Below are 23461 nucleotides of genomic sequence, written 5' to 3'. Positions count from 1 at the left end.
CTAAAAATGATTAAAAAAAAAAGCTCAATATTACAAAATGCCAGAAAAAAAGTAGTTTCAAGACACGGTATCCACAGGTGTTTGACCACCTGAAAAAGGTGGAGTGTGAAACCTTGGCGTCAGTTCACATTGAGTCTCTTTGCTGAGGTTTTTGAGTGGAAATTGAGTGGAAACTCCACATTTTTAAGGTTTCAACTCCAAAACTTCAGCAAAAATAAATCTCATCAGCTCATATACATATAAGAAAAACGTGGATTTCTCTGGAATAAGACATCGGATCGCAGATATCAAGGTATCGTTTTATTCTGCTTCCTATGATCTACATGTCCATATAGACGGCTTAGGAGGGTTGATTCTGCTGACAAATTCTCTTTAAGGGGAATGACCTGACCTTCAGGCATTTTGTATTCTGAAGACGCTCAGTATTTTACAATATTCATCAATTGGAAGCCCGAAAAGATGTCAGCGAGTTCTTCCACCTGGTATGCACATAACCTAAAGAAGAGGAGTTTCCTGAAGTGGCTCATAGCCTTATGGTACTAGACAGTTCTGGTAGTAATACCACTTATAACCACTAGATGGCACATAGATTTGCTCTGAAATTTAATGGCTATGCACAATGGTCGGCGGAGTGCCAATCGTTTCCTGATGGAATCTATTGCTAAATTTTGTAAATTTTTAAATAGCTGGTTAATTTGTGTCCATATACTGTAGATGGATACACAGATGGATCGATAGATAAACATTGTACTTACAATGATTGCACACCAGGTGGCGCTGTCTGACAATTCCAGCATTATTAGGAGACGCTCAAGTGCTTTCATCTGTCCGGCCACTTGCTTTGATGTGGAGCCTCTTCTATAAGTTGCGTCTACCGTAGAAATGACGATAATTACATTTAATATACATTTCCAGGAGATACTACGCAAATCTGAATAATAAAAGCAACAGGGAGTGATTCACATGTTGGGCTCATGATTAACTCCTTCCAGCTCTGGCAAATTTCACTTTTTTTTTTTAAACCATTTTTCTTCTTTTTCCAAGATCCATAATTTTTTCTTATTTTTCCATTGATAAGATTAGAACGAGTTCCTATTTTAAATGACACCATGTAATGTACTGAAAAATGGCAAGCACATTTTGTGCGAAACCCAACTCCGCCATTGTTCCTCGTATGTCGTTATTCAATGTGTGATACAAATAATTCAGTAATGACTATGATTTCGGCAGTATCAAATATATATTGTCTCTTGTATTTTATATTTTATTATTCCTTTATGGCTTTTAAAATATATTAAAAAAAAAAAAAATTATTCACATGTGGCTTGTTACCATTTTTTTTTATGTCCTAAACTTTTTTTTTTTTTTTTACTTTTTTGTTAAGCAAGCTGTAGTTTTCATCCATACCGTTGGGTTGCATACGACTGTTTGATCACATTTTTTTGGGAAGAGTCGAGGTGACGGAAAAAAAAAAAAAAAACTTTTTTTTTTTTTTTTTGTTACAAGATTCCAAAAAATAAATTTTTATTTTTTTGTGTATAAAATATATATATTTTTTTATTATATTTTTTAAATAAAAAATTATAACTTTTTTTTTTTTTTGTTTTCAGGCTGACTTAAACTTTTTATTTTTTTTATTCATTTTTTAAAAATATTTAAAGAGACTTGTATCTGTGAAGTATCACAAATTAATTGATACTCACCTACCAACAATCACATGGATCCTGCACAGGCCGCTCCATGGCCTGTGATCACACTGGAAGTGAAGATGACACCATTCCGCAGGACACAGGATATCTGTGGCTTGTGATTGGCTGCATGAATCAGGTGACTTGAGTAACGTGTCATTGGCTGTTTTTCTGTAAGTCACCTGACTGCTGCAGCCAATAACAGGACGCTGAGGTTTTGCACTTCCTGTGCTGGTGCTGGATCCAGGTGGGTGCCAGTAGGGGACTATCAATTAATTTGCTATTTTTACAGATCCAACCTCCTGGGGGAATTTTTTCTTTTTTACTGGGATAATCCCTTTAAGAAAGGACACCAGTAAAGTAAATGGTGCAGGATAGTTTTGCATTGTGACCTGCACTTTATAGCTGGATTATGTCCTCTCCTTCCCCCAGTCGCTGCTCCTACACAGCGGATACGCAGCCGCTCCTCACCCACTGAGCGCAGACACTTTCAGGGCTAATTATTAAGTAAACTGGCCACAGGCAATCTGTTAATTAAGGTGCGGTCCGTCAACTATTTGTCCAGTCCTTCCTTATCCGTGCACATCCTGGAAAGGGAAAAGCAAAGAGCCAGCTATAGTACGCCTCCTGTGGTCCGGAATCTGAAAAATGGCGGATTATGAAACATACTGGATTACAGGAGCGAAGATTGAAAGATGTAGAAGTTCATGGCAAACCGGGCGGCAGTCAGGAAAGAAAAGGTGGGGAGGGCAGAGGCCGTCAAACAGGAGGTCAACGTTCTGGAGTGATGGGGCAGAAAGTCAGCGGGAGAGTCTGTGGTCTGGGTCACGGCTTCGGTTCTAACCGAGTGTCTTTGGCGTGCCAGAAAAATATGTTCAAGTTAGCACCCGAGCATGCTCAGATAACACCTTATACGGCACATCCAGTCATCACTAATTGTTTAACAATTAACAGAATGCAAAGTGAATGAACGAAAGATTAATCTAAATCCCATCTATAATTGGTGACCACTCTTGGCCTTCATCAGTTCTTCTAGATACACTTGTTCTTTCACGCAGTTTTTGAAGAAACTCGGCAGAGATGCTGTTCCAAACATCTTGGAGAACCAACCACAGATCTTCTGTGGATGTCGCTTGCGCGAATCCTAATCCCCAGACGGACCGGATGATGTTGAGCTCGGGGTTCGGTTGGGGCCATATTATCACTTTCAGGACTCCTTGTTCTTCTTAACCCTGAAGACCATTCTTAATGACATTGGCTGTATGTTTGGGGTTCTTGTCCTACTGCAAAATTAATTTCAAGTAAAAAAAAAAAAAAAAAAGTATCATTAATTTTCGTCTTCGGTCTCAGGAGCTGGATGCGATGACTGTTTGAGAACCATCATGGGTGGAGGCGGCTCCATTCATCTGCCGCCTCTTTGTTCCTCCTGGACATGATACATAAGGGTGGGAAGATTAAATAAACTTCTGATCAAGAAGCTCCATGGGTTCTTCTTTGTTTTACATGTTAATAGAAGGGAATCTTTTGTGTCCTGGGAGTGGTGCTGTTTTATTACGCCTTTGTCAATTTACTGAGTAAACAAAAAAAAAGTTGATCTTAGTTTTTACTGTCTGGAAATCATGTGACCCTTTTCGGAAAGAGTTTGGCCCATTAACAAGGTCAATACCACTGCTATTCATGGGGGATACAGGACCCTTGTTTTTTTTAGATTAAGGGTCCTAATTAATTTATTATTGATGAGTAAACGTGCTTAAAGTGTTATCTGAGAATGCTCGGGTGCCAACCGAGTGTCTTTGACATGCTCGAAAAATATGTTTAAGTCCCTGTGCCTGCATATGTCGCGGCTGTTCGACAGCTGGAGCCCATCATGCAGGGATTACCTGTTTATTAGGCAATCCCTGCATGTGTTAGAGCTGTCGAACAGCCACAAGACATGCAGGAGTGGGGACTTAAACATATTTTTCGAGCAAACCGAAGACACTCAGTTGGCACCAGAGCATGCTCGGATAACACCGCTAGTGAAGCGGGCTCTCTAAGCTATAGGTCTCAGTGAACAGCATGGAGTGGAGGCGATGGTGCTGCAGAGCACTTTTTGACAGATGTAACTTGGATCAGCGAGGACCAGGATAGCAGAAAAACAAGCGGAACAGGTAGCACAGATAAAGCAAAGCCGCGTGTGTGGATGCACACATGAACAATAGGAGAACGGTAACATTTTATATTCTGTTAGGGAAACCGTTATTCACAGGAAAACAGTCTTGTATCTTCGAGCAGATTAATGAGTAAACAGAGGAGTAACCAATAAGTAAATGCATTCTGGTATTTTCCAGTAGGGTAATAGTTAATAGAAGCAGAGAGGAGTAACCAAGAAGTAAATGCGTTCTGGTATTTTCCAGTAGGGTAATGGTTAATAGAAGCAGAGAGGAGTAACCAAGAAGTAAATGCATTCTGGTATTTTCCAGTAGAGTAATGGTTAATAGAAGCAGAGAGGAGTAACCAAGAAGTAAATGAGTTCTGGTATTTTCCAGTAGGGTAATGGTTAATAGAAGCAGAGAGGAGTAACCAAGAAGTAAATGAGTTCTGGTATTTTCCAGTAGGGTAATGGTTAATAGAAGCAGAGAGGAGTAACCAAGAAGTAAATGCATTCTGGTATTTTCCAGTAGGGTAATGGTTAATAGAAGCAGAGAGGAGTAACCAAGAAGTAAATGCATTCTGGTATTTTCCAGTAGGGTAATGGTTAATAGAAGCAGAGAGGAGTAACCAAGAAGTACATGCATTCTGGTATTTTCCAGTAGGGTAATGGTTAATAGAAACAGAGAGGAGTAACCAAGAAGTAAATGCATTCTGGTATTTTTGGTATTTTCCAGTAGGGTAATGGTTAATAGAAGCAATGTAACAGAAGTAAATGCAAACTGGTATCTTCCAGCAGGGAAATGGTTAATAGCAGCAATGTAACAGAGAAGTAAATGCAAACTGGTATCTTCCAGCAGGGAAATGGTTAATAGCATTCATTTTACAAAGAAGTATTTGCAGTCTGGTATCTTCTAGCAGGACAATGGTTAATGCCAGCAATGTAACAGACACGTAAGTGCATTCTATTATTTTCCAGTAATGCAATGTTGAATCAGAGGCATTCAATCACATATTGGCAAACTGGAGGTTTGCTTGAAGATATGCATTACTTTGATGGCAGATGTCAGGTCTGAACAGTTACAGGAAGTTGGTAACTTGCTTAGGAGTTAGTGTGGACAACACCAAGTTGGACTGAGCTTTGATGTATCTCTGGTTGTATCACAGAAATCAGGAGAAGCTCAGGAGATGACAAACAACTGTTTGAAGCTAGGCCATGCTACTTAGTATCCAAACGCCTGACTTCTGCCAAAGCAGGGCATTAAAAGGCTTAAGGTGATGATATCGAAGGAGGTCACCAGCTTACACGAGAAACCCATCATAGACTATTACATACAAGGTGGCCAAAGGAGAAGGGACCCAAGCCCGGTGCTTGAGCTAGGACAGCAGAGTACGTAACAGTGGCTGTCTCTTAATCTTTTGAAATATGGTTAGGCTATTGTGACAACCATGACTGGATAGAGGATACCCACCAATGATGTGGTGGAGCCCTCTGTCCGTTACCTCCCTCTTTGACTTTGCCAACCATGTATGTTTAAGGGGATTCATGTAGGTATCTTAATATGTTTTTAATTAAATGCTCGATTGTAGTGGTGGTACCAATTCTAGAAATATTTCTGAGAATATTTAAAAAAATACAAAAAAATTAAGTCATACGATTCACATGTTGTAATATTAGGGCTAAAAATCCAGAAGAATGGCGTCATGGCACCAACATTTTGGGAAATAATGGAAGTCTTCTATTTCTATGATGATGGAAACAGTTAAAGTGTCACAAGATGCATTGATGAGGAGGAGGACATGACATATGAGAATAATTGAGGTTTTCAGAAGAAACCCCCATATAGGTTGTGTAAAGTAAGCACAGTCATATCTCTCCAGAGTCAAGTGGGACCTCATAGAAGAAAACCAGCTGCAAAAAAATCATTGACTGAGGTCGATACTTCCTTGACTGTAAAGCTGACAAACCACAACAAGTAAAAATAAACTTCAGACCCAAGAGTTCAGAGAAATCGATGATATATTTTCTCAAAAAACATGTTTAAAATGTCTTTAATACCCTAGAAATTAAAGGGTTATCAGTTATCACCATCTCAAACAGTGATCGGAGGATATCTGAAGAACAAGGCCTCCTGCCTTTGTCCCACTGGTGACATGGCCACCGAAGTATGCCTCGTTATCTCCATATCTCCAGTAGACATGAATGCAAAGAAATGTTCATCTCATCAGGTAGAACAAGGGTTTGGAGACCTCCATTTCCACTCTTAACTTAGGTGGTGGTTCCTAGAGGTAGAACCCGTATGTATCTTCTGGATATCCTCTATTAATCTTTGGTTGGACTCAACAATGTTTAGGAACCATCTGGTGAAAAACAGTTCCATTAATTTTATGGTCCCTTCCGTAGCTATGAGATGGAGACCAGATCATCATTTCTTCTGTCCAACTTTTTTCTTTTCCAAAAATCTAGGAGACCTGTCTCTCTAGAAAAGAAGACGTCAGTTTGGTCATGTTTCAATGGTTGTTAGGGTTCGCTCTCATCTGCATATAGAAAATCGCTCCGATGTTCATCCTAAAAAGTTGGACGAGTGTCATCCGTATGTCGTTCTGTATGTCATGTGAGTGGACAATTTTTTTTTTCTCGCCTAGCATCCGTATGACATCTGTATGTAATGTGTTTTTAACATGCACCATTCCAGCGTTTTTTGTTATTTCACCATTGGAGTGGTGCTTAAAAATCTAGTCCCCTGCCCACTGTCTGATGCTCACCTTCCAGCGTTTCCATCTGTTTTCTCCCCCGCATCGGTCCATTTCCTGCAGTTTGTGACCTCCCGGATGCTCCAGTGTTTCATGGAGCGGCGCAGAGGTCACTAAGCAATGTAAGTCTATGAGAGCCTCGTTATGGCCTCGTTATGGCTATCATAGACATCCATTGAGAGCTTGTGATGTGGCTTCTGACTTTTGGCTAGTCAGATGCTTCTCTCACAAGATGGCACCGCGAGAGCCGACCAGTGGTGAAAAGCAGTAAAATACCCTGGAGGGTGAGTATATATCCATGTGTTAGGGGACTTACGCTTAAAGCGCCACTCCAGCGGTGAAACAAAATGCCGGAGTGGAACTTTAAAGCTAGTTTACAAACTAATAAAGCAATCTTCTATAAAGCTATAGATAGAAGGATATTAGATATATAATAGATAAATAATAACTAGATAAAGTATGAGATAGATATCCAGCCCCCTACATATTATAAACGTGCACCCTCTAGTGTCTTTCATATTGAGTTTATTCTACAGTTTTTCAGCCTTGTTTAAACAAACAAATGAAAGAAAAAAAGCCCAACAACATTAGGTTCCTCCTATTTTGTGAAGCCAGCCAAGGTAAAGCAGACAGCTGTGAGCTGATATTATCAGGCTGGGAAGGTCCCTGGGTATTGGGCCCTTTGCAGCATAAAAATACAAGCATGTAGCCGCCCCAGAAGTGGTGCATCACAATAGGTGATGTGGGTTCTAAACCAAACCTCAACGAATACTTCCAGAAGTGAACACGCTGTCGTCCATTCTGACACCATTTGGTGCCATTGCCCAAACTTTTCAATTTCATTGCTCTTGTAGCTCTTTGTAGTAACTTCTCTGAAAACGGTAAGCAAGATTTTTCGGAGAGTAAAGGGTTCAAATTTGTTTTTGAAGTTAGCGAAATACCTCTTCGTTGTAGACACTTTGCCTTCTTTCTCTTACAATATTATCTATGGTGGTTTGGGGGATAGGGAATCTGTCAGTAGGATCAGACCTCCTAAGCCGTCTATATGGGCATGTCGGTCATAGGAGGCTGAATAAAATGATACCTTGATATCTGCGATCCGATGCCTTATTTTTGAGTAATCCACAGGTTTTTATTATATGTAAATTAACTGTTAAGATCTATGGGCCGGACGTAGATCTCCCCAAGAATCCGACTTCAGATTGGGGATATTGAAGATATTCTACATGAGAGGGGGCATTACCAGTATGAGACATGTAATGACTGACAGTCTTTTCTCATGATCTACATGTCTCACACTTGTATCTCCCCCTTTCATTTACAATAATCTCTGGAGGCAGATTCTCGGGGAGATCTATGTCCGGCCCATAGATCTTACCAACTCATTTACATATTTTAAAAAAAACAGTGTATTTCTCTGGAATAAGACATCGGATCGCAGATATCAAGGTATCATTGTATTCATCTTCCTATGACCTACATGTCCATAGGAGGGTTGATCCTGCTGACAGGTTCTTTAAGGGTTAATTTTTAATGTTTTTGGGTGGTTTAGGGGGTTATCTAAACAACTTCTGTGGGAATCTAGTATGGCTATAAATTTATATATAATATCCCTGGTGGGTAGGAGATTATCACTTACTATTCCTTGTGACTCCGTTCACACTTTGCCATCGAATTGCATTTTTTTTGTAACACAAATGTGGCAAAAACACAATGTGTTTGCTGTGATTTTGTTGTACTGATGCAAAACGATGCCTTTTTGCTGCAACGTAGGTCCTATGTTTTTCACGGACCCATAGATTTGCATTGGCAATTTGTATCTGACCCTCGTCACGGCGATTTAAAATTTTTCGATTTTTGTGAAAATTCAGACAAAAATGTTTTTTAAAAATAAAAAGAACACAAAAGTTCAAATCATCCCTCTTTTGCCCCATTAAAAATAAAACAATAATAAAAAAAAATACACATATTTGGTATCACCACTTTCAGAAATGTCTGAGCTACGAAAATATTCGTCGGTAAACGACGTAATGAGGAAGAAAAATTGAAACACCAGAATTACGTTTTTCTTTGGCCTCCGCAACATTGTAATAAAATGGAATAAGAGGCGATCAAAACATCATATATATCCAAAAATGGTATCGATAAAAACATCAGCTCTGGGAGCAAGAAATAAACTTTCACACAGCCCAAAAAATGAAAACGTTCTGGGTCTCCAAAAATGGTGACACAAAGGTTTTTTTTTAACAAATTACTGTATTTTTTTTTCACTGCGTAAATAAAAAATAAATTATACATGTTTGGTGTCTGCGCACTCGTAATGACCTGGAGAATCATAATGGCAGGTCAGTTTTAGCATTTAGTGAACGTGGTAAATAAAAAAAAAAAAATGTAAAAACAACTATTGTGAAATTGCACTTTTTTTTTGCAACGCACTTGGAATTTTTTTCCCGCTTTCCAGTGCATCAGATGATAAAATAAATGGCGTCACTTAAAAGTACAACCTGACCCACAAAAAAAAAGCCTTACATGGATGGGCAAAAAAAAAAGGTATGGCTTTTGGAAGATGAGGAGTTAAAAAACAAAACAAAAAGAAAAGCCAGAAAATGGCCAAGGCGTGAAAGGGTTAAACTTGCTAAAAAACAACAACAAACAAATATAATTCTCGGCAGAGGTTAATGTGCTGCCGAGAACAATGACAGCCTATCTATTGCTGATTCTTCTGTGCCATGGGGGAAGTGTGGTCGACCTATCCAAACAGGCTGTCAAATGACCTCCGATAGTGTGGTCAACCTGTCCAAACAGGCTATCAAATGACCTCCGATAGTATGGTCGACCTCTCCAAACAGGCTATCAAATTACCTCCGATAGCCTGTTTGGAGAGTTCAACCACACTATCAAATGACCTACGATAGTGTGGTCAACCTGTCCAAACAGGGTATCAAATGACCTCCGATGGTATGGTCGACCTGTCCAAACAGGCTATCAAATGACCTCCGATAGTGTGGTCAACCTGTCCAAACAGGCTATCAAATGACCTCCGATAGTGTGGTCGACCTCTCCAAACAGGCTATCAAATGACCTCCGATAGTGCGGTCAACCTGTCCAAACAGGCTATCAAATGACCTCCGATAGTGTGGTCGAACTCTCCAAACAGGCTATCAAATGACCTCCGATAGTGTGGTCGACCTCTCCAAACAGGCTATCAAATGACCTCCGATAGTGCGGTCAACCTGTCCAAACAGGCTGTCAAATGACCTCCGATAGTGTGGTCAACCTGTCCAAACAGGGTATCAAATGACCTCCGATGGTATGGTCGACCTGTCCAAACAGGCTATCAAATGACCTCCGATAGTGTGGTCAACCTGTCCAAACAGGCTATCAAATGACCTCCGATAGTGTGGTCGACCTCTCCAAACAGGCTATCAAATGACCTCCGATAGTGCGGTCAACCTGTCCAAACAGGCTATCAAATGACCTCCGATAGTGTGGTCGAACTCTCCAAACAGGCTATCAAATGACCTCCGATAGTGTGGTCGACCTCTCCAAACAGGCTATCAAATGACCTCCGATAGTGTGGTCAACCTGTCCAAACAGGGTATCAAATGACCTCCGATGGTATGGTCGACCTGTTCAAACAGGCTATCAAATGACCTCCGATAGTGTGGTCTACCTCTCCAAACAGGCTATTAAATGACTTCTGATAGTGTGGTCAACCTGTCCAAACAGGCTATCAAATGACTTCCGATAGGCAAACGTGTAGCTGATCGGCAGTTGTTCAACACTGCAAGTCGACAGGTTTAAAGGAGCAGCTAGGTGTTCTAAATAACTAGAAATAGTTGGCATTATAGGGGTAGTCCCATCTCTAAGATCCTATCCTATAATAATAATATTAGCAAATACCTCTAATTAAATATGTAGTATAGTTCTTCTGATTCGCTATGTCTTTCCTCATGTGCAGGAATTGCAGGACCTTAGGTATCCATGGTTACGACCACTAATGTAGTGACAGCTAATTGGTAGTGGTCATAACCATGGATACCTAAGGTCCTGCAATGCCTGCACATGCGGAAAGAGACATAGCAAATCAGAAGAACTATACTACATTTCTAATTGGAGGTATTTGCTAATAATATTATTATTACACCTACTACATATTGGGATAGGATGTTAGAAATGGGAATACCCCTTTAAGCTCTAGCCCACCAGGGACATCTATACCATAAGCCTTACTAGATGCCAATGTGACGGTCTAGTGAACCTACAGGGGATGTATAATGGTGCGCTGTGTAGAATGTCCCTCTGCTGAGAGCGTGAGAAGTAAATAGTGAATAACACATGGATCCAAGGTCTTATATGGAAAACTTTCCTTTCTCAGACCGTCGTTATCCTTCTGGTTCCGAGTGACCGAGATAAACAGCAAGCAGATTGCATTTTTTAAAATTATCTTTAGCGTTTAGCGAAGACATTTGTGCTGCCCTGGTCCGGAGTTCAGTCCAATCCACCACGGCAGCCGGACCGGGTCAGTGTTCACTTCTGCGCCTGGCGTCCTCAGGTCGGCATTCAGGACTCTTCTTGGGCTTACTAGTCCCTGCGGCTTCATAATCTCATAAGGCAGCGCACATCATGACGTCTCGTGAGGATGGGTGGGCCGAGGATGCCAGGCGCAGACGTGAGGACTGGACATCAGTATTATTACATTATTATTATCCTGCAGTGATAATCTCCTGCTGATGAAACACTGATTGTATTGAAACTACAGGAAGTGACACATCCCTGGAATCAGGGTCTCTGCCCCTACATCATGCCACACTCAGATTAAATTTTAAAAACCTACTGACAGAGTCTCTTTAATAGTCAGGGAGACTATACAGAGCTGATACAAAGCCTCTCACTCTGGAGGAACGGGCACATCTGTACATTACACAGACTGCCCATTCACTTCAGTGTGAAAGGTGTAATTCATCATTTCTCCTGTGGGGGTGCTGTAAGGAAATTGAACGTTTGCCTATCAGCGGCAGATCAGTGGGGATTCACAAGGTGATGGCGATTTCTGTAGTTCATAACATTACATTCCTTAAGACCTTACTTTAGATGGGAGAGTTTTGGCAAACAAAGACCACCCAGCGGTCCATGGACGATGCCTGACTTTGTAAGAAGATCCATGTAGAAGCCAGAACTTTCCGCACATGAAAAATATGCGTTATCTGTTCAGATTGGTGGCAGAGAAGCAACAAAAATTACAGTTCTGCTGGACTTTGCTGTGGGACATTCACTGGCTCTATAATGGGGCACTGTGACTGGCTCTATAATAGGGCACTGTGACTGGCTCTATAATAAGGCACTGTGACTGGCTCTATAATAGGGCACTGTGACTGGCTCTATAATAAGGCACTGTGACTGGCTCTATAATAGGGCACTGTGACTGGCTCTATAATAAGGCACTGTGACTGGCTCTATAATGGGGCACTGTGATTGGTTGCATAATGGGGTTCTATGACTGGCTCTATAATAGGGCACTGTAGCTCTATAACGGGGTGCGATGAGTGGATCTATAATGGGGCATTGTGATTGGCTCTATAATGGGGCAATGTAACTGGCTCTATAATGGGGCATTGTGATTGGCTCTATAATGGGGCACTGTGACTGGCTCTATAGTGGGGCACTGTGATTGGTTGAATAATGGGGTGCTATGACTGGCTCTATAATAGGGCACTGTAGCTCTTTTACGGGTTGCGATGAGTGGCTCTATAATGGGGCACTGTGACTGGCTCTATAATGGGGCAAAGTGAATGGCTCTATAATAAGACACTGTGGCCCTATAATGGGACACTGTGAACGGCTCTTTATTGGGGCACTGTGACTGGTACCATAATGGGGTACAGTGACTTGCTCTATAATGGGGCACTGTGACTGGATCTATAATGGGGCACTGTGACTGGATCTATAATGGGGCACTGTGACTGGATCTATAATGGGGCACTGTGACTGGCTCTATAATGGGGCACTGTGACTGTATCTATAATGGGGCACTGTGACTGGCTGTATAATGGGGCACTGTGACTGGCTGTATAATGGGGCACTGTGACTGGCTGTATAATGGGGCACTGTGACTGGCTGTATAATGGGGCATTGTGACTGGCTGTATAGTGGGACACTGTGACTGGCTGTATAATGGGGCATTGTGACTGGCTGTATAGTGGGACACTGTGACTGGTTCTATAGTGGGGCACTGTGACTGGCTCTATAATGGGGCACTGTGACTGGATCTATAATGGGGCACTGTGACTGGCTGTATAATGGGGCACTGTGACTGGCTGTATAATGGGGCACTGTGACTGGCTGTATAATGGGGCACTGTGACTGGCTGTATAATGGGGCATTGTGACTGGCTGTATAGTGGGACACTGTGACTGGTTCTATAGTGGGGCACTGTGACTGGCTCTATAATGGGGCATCGTGATTGGCTCTATAATGGGGCACTGTGACTGGCTCAATAATGGGGCAAAGTGAATGGCTCAAAAATAAGACACTGTGGCCCTATAATGGGGCACTGTGACTGGCTCTTAATGGGGCATCGTGATTGGCTCTATAATATGCCACTGTGACTGGCTCAATAATGTGGCATTGTGATTGGCTCTATAATGGGGCACTGTGACTGGCTGTATAATAGGGTGCTATGACTGGTGCTATAAAAGGGCACTGATGCTCTATAATAGAGCCCTGTGACTGGCACTATAATGAGGACTGTGATTGGCCCTATAGTGGGGCACTGGGACTCCTCCTGCAAGAGAGGACTATGCCTAGCTATTATGGGGCCCTGGTACTGCCTCTGTAATAATATAACAAATGTGGAATTCCCTTAGGGGACCTTCTGAGCGTAACTGTTATGACCATAAAAAGCAAAATGTCTCACCTGATAGAATTGTGCACATAGGGCCCAACTACCAAAAGCGTAACAATGCAGCCGACGTGGTGTGCTAGAGGAATATCCTCCAAGAAGAGTTCTGGCAGAGCTTAATCTAAATCTAATATTTATTAGAATCACAGCGCATTTTGAGGAAGGCTGGACACAGGCGAAACACGTTATGGTCTAAATAGATATTTTTTATTTTTATGTTGAATTTTTCACTTTCCATTTTTATCATTACGGGGGCGCTTATCACCTGGCTCTGTCACCCCTGCCTCTGTAATGGAGCATTGAACTCCCTATATTATAGGGAACTGGATCTGTTATGGGTGCACTCTTTTTTCACTCTGTTTTGAAGGTACCTAATCTGACTCTGCTGCCGTGGCCCTGCTGTGGCTAGCTGTTTTTGAAGCACTGTGGCTGGTTATGGTTTTGGGGAAGATGAGGCTAGCTCTGTTTTTTGGGACACCGTGGCTCTGGTCTTGATGCACTGTGGCTGTCTCTGTTTTAGGGCACAGTTGCTGGCTCTCTTTTTGGGGCTCTGCAGTTTGCTTTTTTGGGGGAAGTCATGGCTGAATTTGTTTTTAGGGACACTGGCTGGCTCTTGTTTTGGGGGGACATTGCGGGCTCAGTTTTTGATTCACTGTGGCTGGCTCTGGTTTTGGGGGGACAGTGAGGGTTCAGTTTTAGGGCACTGCGGCTGGCTGCTTTTTTTTAGACACTGCGGCTGGCTCTGTTTTTTTGGCACTGCAGTTGGCTCTGTTCTTTGGGCACTGCAGCTGGTTCTGTTTTTTAGGGCAGTGTGGGAGGCTCTGTTTTTTGGGCATTGTGGCTGACTGTTTTTTGGGCACTGCGGCTGGCTCTGTTTTATTGGGCACAGCAGCTGGCTCTGTTCTTTAGGACACTGTGGCTGGTTCTGTTCTTTGGGTACTGTGTCTGGCTCTGATTTTGGGCACTGAGGCTGACTGCTTTTTGGGCACTGCAGCTGGCTGTTTTTGGGCACTGCAACTGGCTCTGTTTTATTGGGCACAGCAGCTGGCTCTGTTCTTTAGGACACTGTGGCTGGTTCTGTTCTTTGGGTACTGTGTCTGGCTCTGATTTTGGGCACTGAGGCTGACTGCTTTTTGGGCACTGCAGCTGGCTGTTTTTGGGCACTGCAACTGGCTCTGTTTTATTGGGCACAGCAGCTGGCTCTGTTCTTTAGGAAACTGTGGCTGGTTCTTTTTTTTAGGCCACTGTGGCTGGCTCTGTTTTTGGGCACTGTGGCTGGCTCTGTTTCTGGGCACTGTAGCTGGCTCTGTTTTTGGGCACTGTAGCTGGCTCTGTCTTTTGGGCACTGCACCTGGCTGTTTTTTTATGCCACAGTGGGAGGCTCTGTTTTTGGGCACTGCAGCTGTCTCTGTTTTATATGGCATGGTGGCTGGCTCTGTTTTGGGGCACTGTGGCTGGCTGTTTTATTGGGCACATGAGCTGGCTTTGTTCTTTAGGAAACTGTGGCTGGTTCTTTTATTTAGGGCACGGTGGCTGGCTCTGTTTTTTGGGCACTGTGGCAGGGTCTGTTCTTTAGGGCACTGTGGCTGGCTCTGTTTTTTAGGGCACTGTGGTTGGCTCTGTTTTTGGGCACTGTGGCTCGCTCTGTTTTTGGGCACTGTATCAGGCTCTGTTTTTGGGCACTGTGACTGGCTCTGTCTTTTGGGCGCTGCGCATGGCTGTTTTTTAGGGCACTGTCGCAGGCTTTTTTCCGTCACTGCAGCTGTCTCGGCTTTTTGGGCACTGCGGCTTGCTCTGTTTTTCGGACTCTGTGGCAAGCTCTGTTCTTTAGGTAACTGCGCTTTGCTGTTTTAGTCTCACAGTTCTTAGCTCTGTTTTGGGACTTTGCCAATTTTTTCAAACAGAATCCTTAAAGCGGTCCCAAACCAAACCTTCTTATAAACCTTCCTTCTACTATAAATCTATAACTCTCAGCAGGGTTTCTTAAGTCTGTAGGTCCCTCCCCGAGGCGTGCTGCTGTTCTCCCTCACTACTTTCACAATGCCTGTTCTAATCCTCCCACAATTTTTTGCACTAGAGACAAAACTCTTAGAGGTTCTGTGACTTCAGGTGAAGAAGAGAAATCCATCCGGCGCTGACACATATGGACATTTGAAGGATTCTCTGCGCTTCTTCTCGCTTTCCAAGGATTGATGGACATCTGGAGACTCTGAGCTTCCTGCACTTGGGTTGTCAAAGTAAGTAAGAGAACGTTGGCAAATTGTGTAAAGTTCTTCTCCAGTGCCAGCTGATGGGTGGGATCTTGACAGTCGGCGCCAGCGAACAGATGGTTATGGTGGAAACAGATGTCCCAAATATCTCACCTGTCTAAGTGGGAAGAGCCGATCATGAACGATGTAAACATATCGATATCTTGTATTTGTCTTATTTATACTGATGGCCGGAAACCGGACTGACGTTAGAAAATAGGCAATAGCCCATGGGGTCAATACAAGTGTAGTGGTGGGTAAAAGGCCCATGTGACCATTACTGCTCGGTGGTCTCTAGACCCCTCTCGAGTCTTTATCAATGGAACAATTTTTCTAATTTTGCGAGAATAATGAGATTTGCAAGGCAAGACCCCCTACTACAATAATCTGATATTAGTACCGTACAATTAAAGAGAGATAAGCGAGTCTACATAACGGCGCTACTTATCCCCTGCAGGAAGAGCAACGTTTTGTGCCGACTGCTGATTGGTGGGTAGTGTTTCCTCTCTGATAAGAGATTTTTCTCTAGTTGCAGTGTATATACTATAGTATGTGCCCCGACTGGTGGAGAAACTCATATATACACACCTCAGCTGCTGCAGAACTTCATCATACACACCTCAGCTGCTGCAGAACTTCATAATACACACCTCAGCTGCTGCAGAACTTCATATTACACCTCAACTACTGGAGAACATCATAATCCACACCTTAGCTGCTGCAGAGCATCGTCATACACACCTCAGCTGCTGCAAAACTTCATAGAACACACCTCAGCTACTGCAGGACTTCATAATACACACCTCAACTGCTGCAGGACTTCAAAATACACACCTCAGCTGCTGCAGGACTTCATAATACACACCTCAGCTGCTGCAGAACTTCATACTACATACCTCAGCTGCTGCAGGACTTCATAATACTCGCCTTAGCTGCTGCGGAGCATCGTTATACATATCTCAGCTGCTGCAAAACTTTATAGTACACACCTCAGCTGCTGCAGAACTTCATAATTCACACCTCAGCTGCTGCAGGACTTCATAATTCACACCTCAGCTGCTGCGGAACATCATAATGCACTTAGAATTCTATTATAATGTACTTGGGGCACATGATATAATAGGATAGATGTAAAATATCCAATATTACATGGCACATTGTTATAAATTTAAGAGGCGGCATAAGTTGTTTGCTTTTGGGGGCTCCTGGTGCTTGTACCAATTAGTACCAGAGAGTGGTCTTCTTTGGCTGCTGGTTGCGCCTTCTCCTGTTAATTAATGATAATCGCCTTTAGCGTGTACATTACATGCACTCACAAGTACGCTGCCATAAAAACCTGCTCTTCAGCTTACAGAACCACTTCCTTTAAAGGGGCAGCGCTCTAAAAAAAAAAAAAAAAAGAAGTAGATTATGGTTAATGAGTCATTATATGATCTCAGCAATTTAAAGGAAACACATGCAGATCCTCCAAAATGACCTACGACAATTTTGGCTGGACTGGTGACTGTACTAGAGGATTTACTGCAATCCCAGTAGATATTGCTGTCCTATATCACATGTTTTTGTAGTGTAATATTCTTAAAAAAAAATTAAAAAAAAACACTTTCTCAATAAAATTTGCCTTAAGTAGCCTCTGTGTTACACCGTCTATTGCTGACTGCAGAATGAGTAAACTGAGAAACTGTCGGTGAGCTGCTTCTGATGAATTGCTTGTATCTCTTTTATCTGTTGTTTTCTCCTGTCTCTCTGCTGATTTATGATCACATGAAGGTCCAGTTCTCCTTTGATGCGTCTGTAGCCATAAATCAGTTACAAACTCTTCTGATGGTACGAGCTCACTAACCTATCATTAAAAGTCAGTCCATGCTATATATTTCATGAAACCTAATTGCAAAAAATACTTTAGCCCCAAAATACATGGATTTAAGTAAAATAAATATCCCCGAAGGTGTCCTTTTAAAGTTGTCCTTCTTTCAACACCATTTTTGCTTTTTTTTACTAATAGGTCCAAAATTTTGAATTTGAAGATCCAATTTGCTAAAATAGAACTTCAGCTATCCTGAATAGACAGAGTTAAATAATAAAGTTATGCCTGCTGGCGGGAGCTGCTTCTCTTTGGTGCGGCTGGGATGTTAGATGGTATTGATGTTTATTCTTCGCGTAACTACTTTTCCAAGTTTGGGTCGGTCTGACTTTTTGCGATAAGTTTTGTAAAGAACTTGCAGCACTAAGTTCTGAATACAGATGTATATTACACTGCAGGTCTCCTCACAGGGGGAAATTCATCACTGCTCATGTAACATTTATAGAACTCAAGCAGAGGGCGGTCTGCAGTATATACATCACATAGGAGATGCTGAGACTGCTGTATACACATCACAGAGGAGGCACTGAGATGCCAGTATATACATCACATAAAAGACACCGAGACTGCTGTTTATACATTACAGGAGAGACTGAGACTACTGTATATACATATATCACATAGGAGACACAGAGACTGCTGTATATGCTGTATATACATCACAAAGGAGATGCCAAGACTGCTGTATATGCATCACATAGGAGACACTGAGATTGCTGTATATATGTTACTGTAAAAGTCAGAAGGACGGTAAAACCTAGGATTTACCGGTCAATCTGGACATTCACCGAGGCCGTCGGTAAAAGCTCAAAATTGACTTTTATAGTAACATATACATCACATAGGTGACACTGAGACTGCTGTTTATATATCACAAAGAAGACTGAGACTTGTATATACATTACATAGGAGACACAGAGACTGCTGTATATGCTGTATATACATCACATAAGAGACACTGAGACTGCTGTATAACACAGGAGACACTGAGGCTGCTGTATATATATATATATATCACAAAGGAGACTGAGACTACTGTATATACATTACATAGGAGACACAGAGACTGCTGTATATGCTGTATATGCTGTATATGCATCACATAGGAGACACAGAGACTGCAGTATATACATCACATAAGAGACACTGAGACTGCTGTATAACACAGGAGACACTGAGGCTGCTGTATATATATCACAAAGGAGACACTGAAACTGCTGTATATACATCACATAGGAGACACTGAGGCTACTGTACATACATCACATTGATAGACTGAGACTGCTTTATATATCACATAGGAAATACTGAGACTGCTGTAACAGTGTGGAAAATAAGTATTTAATACACTGCCGATTTTGCAAGGTTTGTCTGTAATTTTTATTGTATGATTTTTAAATAATTAAATTGCATTTTATTGCCTGAAATAAATATTTGATCACCTACCAACCAGCAAGAATTCTGGCTCTCACAGACCTGTTAGTTTTTCTTTAAGAAGCCTTAAGAAGCCTCCTACTCTGCACTCATTACCTGTATTAATTGCACCTGTTTGACCTTGTTACCTGTTTAAAAGACACCTGTCCACACACTCAATCACACACCAACCACTCCACCATGGGCAAGACCAAAGAGCTGTCTAAGGACACCAGGGACAAAATTGTAGACCTGGAAAAGGCTGGGATGGGCTACAGGACAATAGGCAAGCAGCTTGGCGAGAAGGCAACAACTGTTGGCACAATTATTAAAAATGGAAAAAATCAAAATGACTGTCAATCTTCCTCGGTCTGGGGTTCCATGCAAGATCTCACTTCGTGGGGTAAGGAATAAGGATGATTCTGAAAAGGTCAAGAATGAGCCCAGAACTATATGGCACGGCCTGGTTGATGACCTGAAGAGAGCTGGGACCACAGTCTGAAGCATTACTGTTAGCAATACACTACGCCGTCACGGATTAAAATCCTGCAGGGCAAGCAAGGTCCCCCTGCTCACGCCAGGCTAGTTTGAAATTCACCAATGACCAGATGATCCAGAGGAGGCATGGGAGAAGGTTGAGTACAAACCAAAGAACACCATTCCAACTGTGAAGCATGGTGGGGGAAACATCATACTTTGAGGGTGTTTTTCTGCAAAAGGGACAGTATGACTACACCGTTTTGAAGCGAGGATGGATGAGGTCATGTTTTGACAGATTTTGGCCAACAACCTCCTTTCCTCAGTAAGAGCATTGAAGATGGGTCATGGCTGGGTCTTCCAGCGCGACAATGACCCAAAACACAAAGCCAGAGAAACTAAGGAGTGGCTCCATAAAAAGCATTTCAAGGTCCTGGAATGGCCTAGCCCTTCTCCAAACCTGAGCCCAATAGAAAATCTTTGGAGGGAGCTGAAAGTCAATGTTGCCCAGCGACAGCCCCGAAACCTGGAGAAGATCTGTATGGAGGAGGGGGCCAAAATCCCTGCTGCAGTGTGTGCAAACCTTTTATGAAGGTTACACAAGACCTTGAAACCTGCGATTCTGCAAAAGCAAACCAGGGTTCTTAATGATCTAAGGCTTAGTAGAACCATGCGAGGTTCTTTGGTCAAAATGTGTCTTTCCTGACTCCGGCCAACAATGGCAAAGAAGTGTTCTAGATATGACAGTCTTGCAAAACAATGTTCCACCTGCTGCTCATATTTCCAGCCTACGGCACGGCAAACCCAAATCTGCATTGTGTCTACTGGAAATGTTCCTTTATGTGCCACCCCGTGCCCATAAAAAGGTGCCATAGTGATCCAATGACGAGAACGAAGTAACTGAGCTCAGCGGCACGGAATCTGCCGCAAACAATGTACACAAATACGTTAATTACAGTTGTCGTGTCGCCATCACGTGTAATTACGGTAATATATTATTAACTTAATCACTTTAGCGTTTCTAACGGGTATGGCTTATACTGAGCAGTAACGGGTTAATTTTATTCCATCTAAAACTAGAATTGCTGGAAGTTGTAGAACGTCGCATCCATTCGTAGCTTAGGAACAAAACCTAGAGAACAACCATTCTCCTTTCTCCTTTCCACAACAGACAAGATGTCTCTCCTGACACTTGTGTTCTAGTGATGAGCGAACGTGCTCGGATAAGGTGTTATATGAGCATGCTCGCGTCCTAACTATTATTATTTACCTATACATAGAAAAAGTAGAGCATCACCTTTAAGAAATGAGGGTCCAAGGCCTCCCTGGTACATATGAAACCATCCAGGTAAAAAAGAAAAACTGGAGGCAGCATAACAAAAGGGAGTACAAAAGTGGATTATTTATTGTGGTGACATTTGGGGTTCCAAAATGAAAAAGGTACAAATACTGGAACCGAAATGTTGACACAGTACACTTATTAATAAATTATCACCTTTTGTACGATTTTTTGGTGTTTCTTTTTTATCTATCTATTACCTATCTATCTATCTATCTATCTATCTATCTATCTATCTATCTATCTATCTATCTATCTATTATCTATCTATCTATCATCTATATATTATCCATCTATTATCTTCAGTATTATCTATCTATTATCTATTATCTATTTATCTATTATCCATCTATCTATTATCTATCTATCTATCTATCTATCTATCTATCTATCTATCTATCTATCTATCTATAGGTTTAAACAAAAATCAGGCAGCACTCCATTATTTCTTATTCCATCGTGCAGTGTTTAATTACACCCACATGTCTGTGGACAGACATGTGGGTGTAATTAAACACTGCACGATGGAATAAGAAATAATGGAGTGCTGCCTGATTTTTGTTTAAACCTATGGACATTGGATAGCTGGTGGACGGGCTTCCTGAAGGCTTTGCACCCAGAAGATAAGTCTAAGAGTGTTGTGCTGTTCCCTTTTTTTATGAATATCTATCTATCTATCTATCTATCTATTATCTATCTATCTATATATTATCTATCTATCTATCTATCTATCTATCTATCTATTATCTATCTATCTATATATTATCTATCTATCTATCTATCTATCTATCTATCTATCTATTGTGTATGTACACAATATGATATCAATAAATGCAAAACATGTCATAGATCTCCGTAGACAGAAAAATAAAAAAAAGTGTTACGGCTCGCAAAAAAATTTTTTTTTTACATAGTTTAGAATTCTTTTCACCGGTAAAATATAAAGAAACCATAATCTAAGTCTGATATTGCCGTATTCAGGCCGATCTGGAGAATTAATTTTCCAGGTCATTTTTACCCCACAATAAATACAGTAAAGCAAAAACAAAACACTATAAAACAATGGCAGAAATGTCATGTTTTTCAACTTGCAAAAAAGTGAAAAATTGAAAATTGGCCACAGCGCTACCTTCTTCTACAGCGCCACCCATGTAAACAGGTTGAGCTTGGTATTGCAGCTCTGTACTATTCACTTTAGTAGAGCCGAGCTGCAATACCAGACACAGTCTGTAGAAAGGGTGGCGCTGTCTCCATCTTATGGACCTGTAGGCACTTTTTGGAGACCTCAGATGGATCCATGAACCTTAATGTAGGCCAAGGGCTGATTATGTAACATCCGTAGGCCGTAATAAGATGAGATAAGACGGGCGGAGGCGCATTTACTTTCCAGTTATATAAAATAAGAGCGGTCTTAGGTCAATATTGACCGCCTGTCATTCTCTGCTGTGTGCAGAGGTGGCTTTATGTTCCCAGGCTGCGGGATTAGGAGAAATACTTGTGGCAGCCATTTCTCGGCATTTAGCAAATAGATTGTATGAAAAAAGCCGCTGAACTCGCTGACAATTGGCATTCACCAAAATGTGGAGGATTATTCCGTATATATGTCTATTACACGATCACAAAATGTTCTAGATCAGAATTAAAAAATAATCTAAAGTCTATCTATCCATTCATCGATCCATCCAGTGGTGTAACTAGAGTCCTGGAATAATGCCCCCTATCCTGGTATAATGACCTAAATTCTGGTATATTGTCCCCCATCCTGGTATAATGTCCCATATCCTGTTGTATTATCTCCCCACCCTGATATAATTTCCCCCATCCTGGTATAATGTCCCCAATTTTATATAATGTCCCCCATCCAGGTATATTATCCTCCATTCTGGTATAATATCCCCAATACTGGTATATGCCCCTCATCTTGGTATAATGTACCCCATCCTGGAATAATGTCCCTATTTATAGTATAATGTCCCCTATCCTGGTATAATGTCCTCAATTTTGGTATATTGTCCCCCATCCTGGTATAATGTCCCTTATCCTGTTGTAATATCGCCCCACCCTGATATAATTTCCCCTATTCTGCTATAATGTCCCCAATTCTGGTATACTGTCCCCAAATCTATATAATATCCCCTATCCAGATATAATATCCCCCATTCTGGTATAATGTCCCTCATCTTGGTATAATGTCCTCCATCCTGGTACAATGCCCCCTGTCTTGGTATAATGTCCCCCATCCCGAAATAATGTCCCCTATCCTGGTATAATGTCCTCAATTCTGGTATATTGTCCCACATCCTGGTATAATGTCCCTTATCCTGGTATAATGTCCCCATCCTTGTATAATGTCCCCCATCCTGGAAATAATGTCCCCAATTCTGGTATAATGTCCCCAATCTTGGTATGATGTTCTCAATTCTGGTATAATGTCTCCCATTTGGGTGTAATGTCCCACATTCTGGTATGATGTCTGCCATCCTGGTATAATGTCCACCATCCTGGTATAATGTCCCCAATCCTGGTATATATCTCCCCCATCCTGGTATAATGTCCACCATCCTGGAATAATGTTCCCACTTCTAGTATGATGTCCCCCATCCTGGTATAAAGTCCGTCATCCGGGTATAATGTCCGCAATCCTAG

At 41.8% G+C, this 23461-nt stretch overlaps 1 protein-coding gene across 1 annotated transcript in view; it reads left to right on the top strand.

Moving 5' to 3' along the window:
• Nucleotides 1-15525: 15525 nt before the first annotated feature.
• CRACR2A (calcium release activated channel regulator 2A) overlaps nt 15526-23461 on the top strand; it is a 131644-nt gene continuing 123708 nt past the window's right edge. Inside the window, exon 1 of the mRNA XM_077266496.1 lies at nt 15526-15710. The gene's annotated coding sequence lies outside the window, so the exon portion shown is untranslated. The remainder of the gene's footprint in view (nt 15711-23461) is intronic.

This window comes from Ranitomeya variabilis, chromosome 5 (assembly GCF_051348905.1).
Source record: "Ranitomeya variabilis isolate aRanVar5 chromosome 5, aRanVar5.hap1, whole genome shotgun sequence".
Lineage (NCBI taxonomy): Eukaryota > Metazoa > Chordata > Amphibia > Anura > Dendrobatidae > Ranitomeya > Ranitomeya variabilis.
This window is presented reverse-complemented; position numbering and strand designations above follow the sequence as displayed.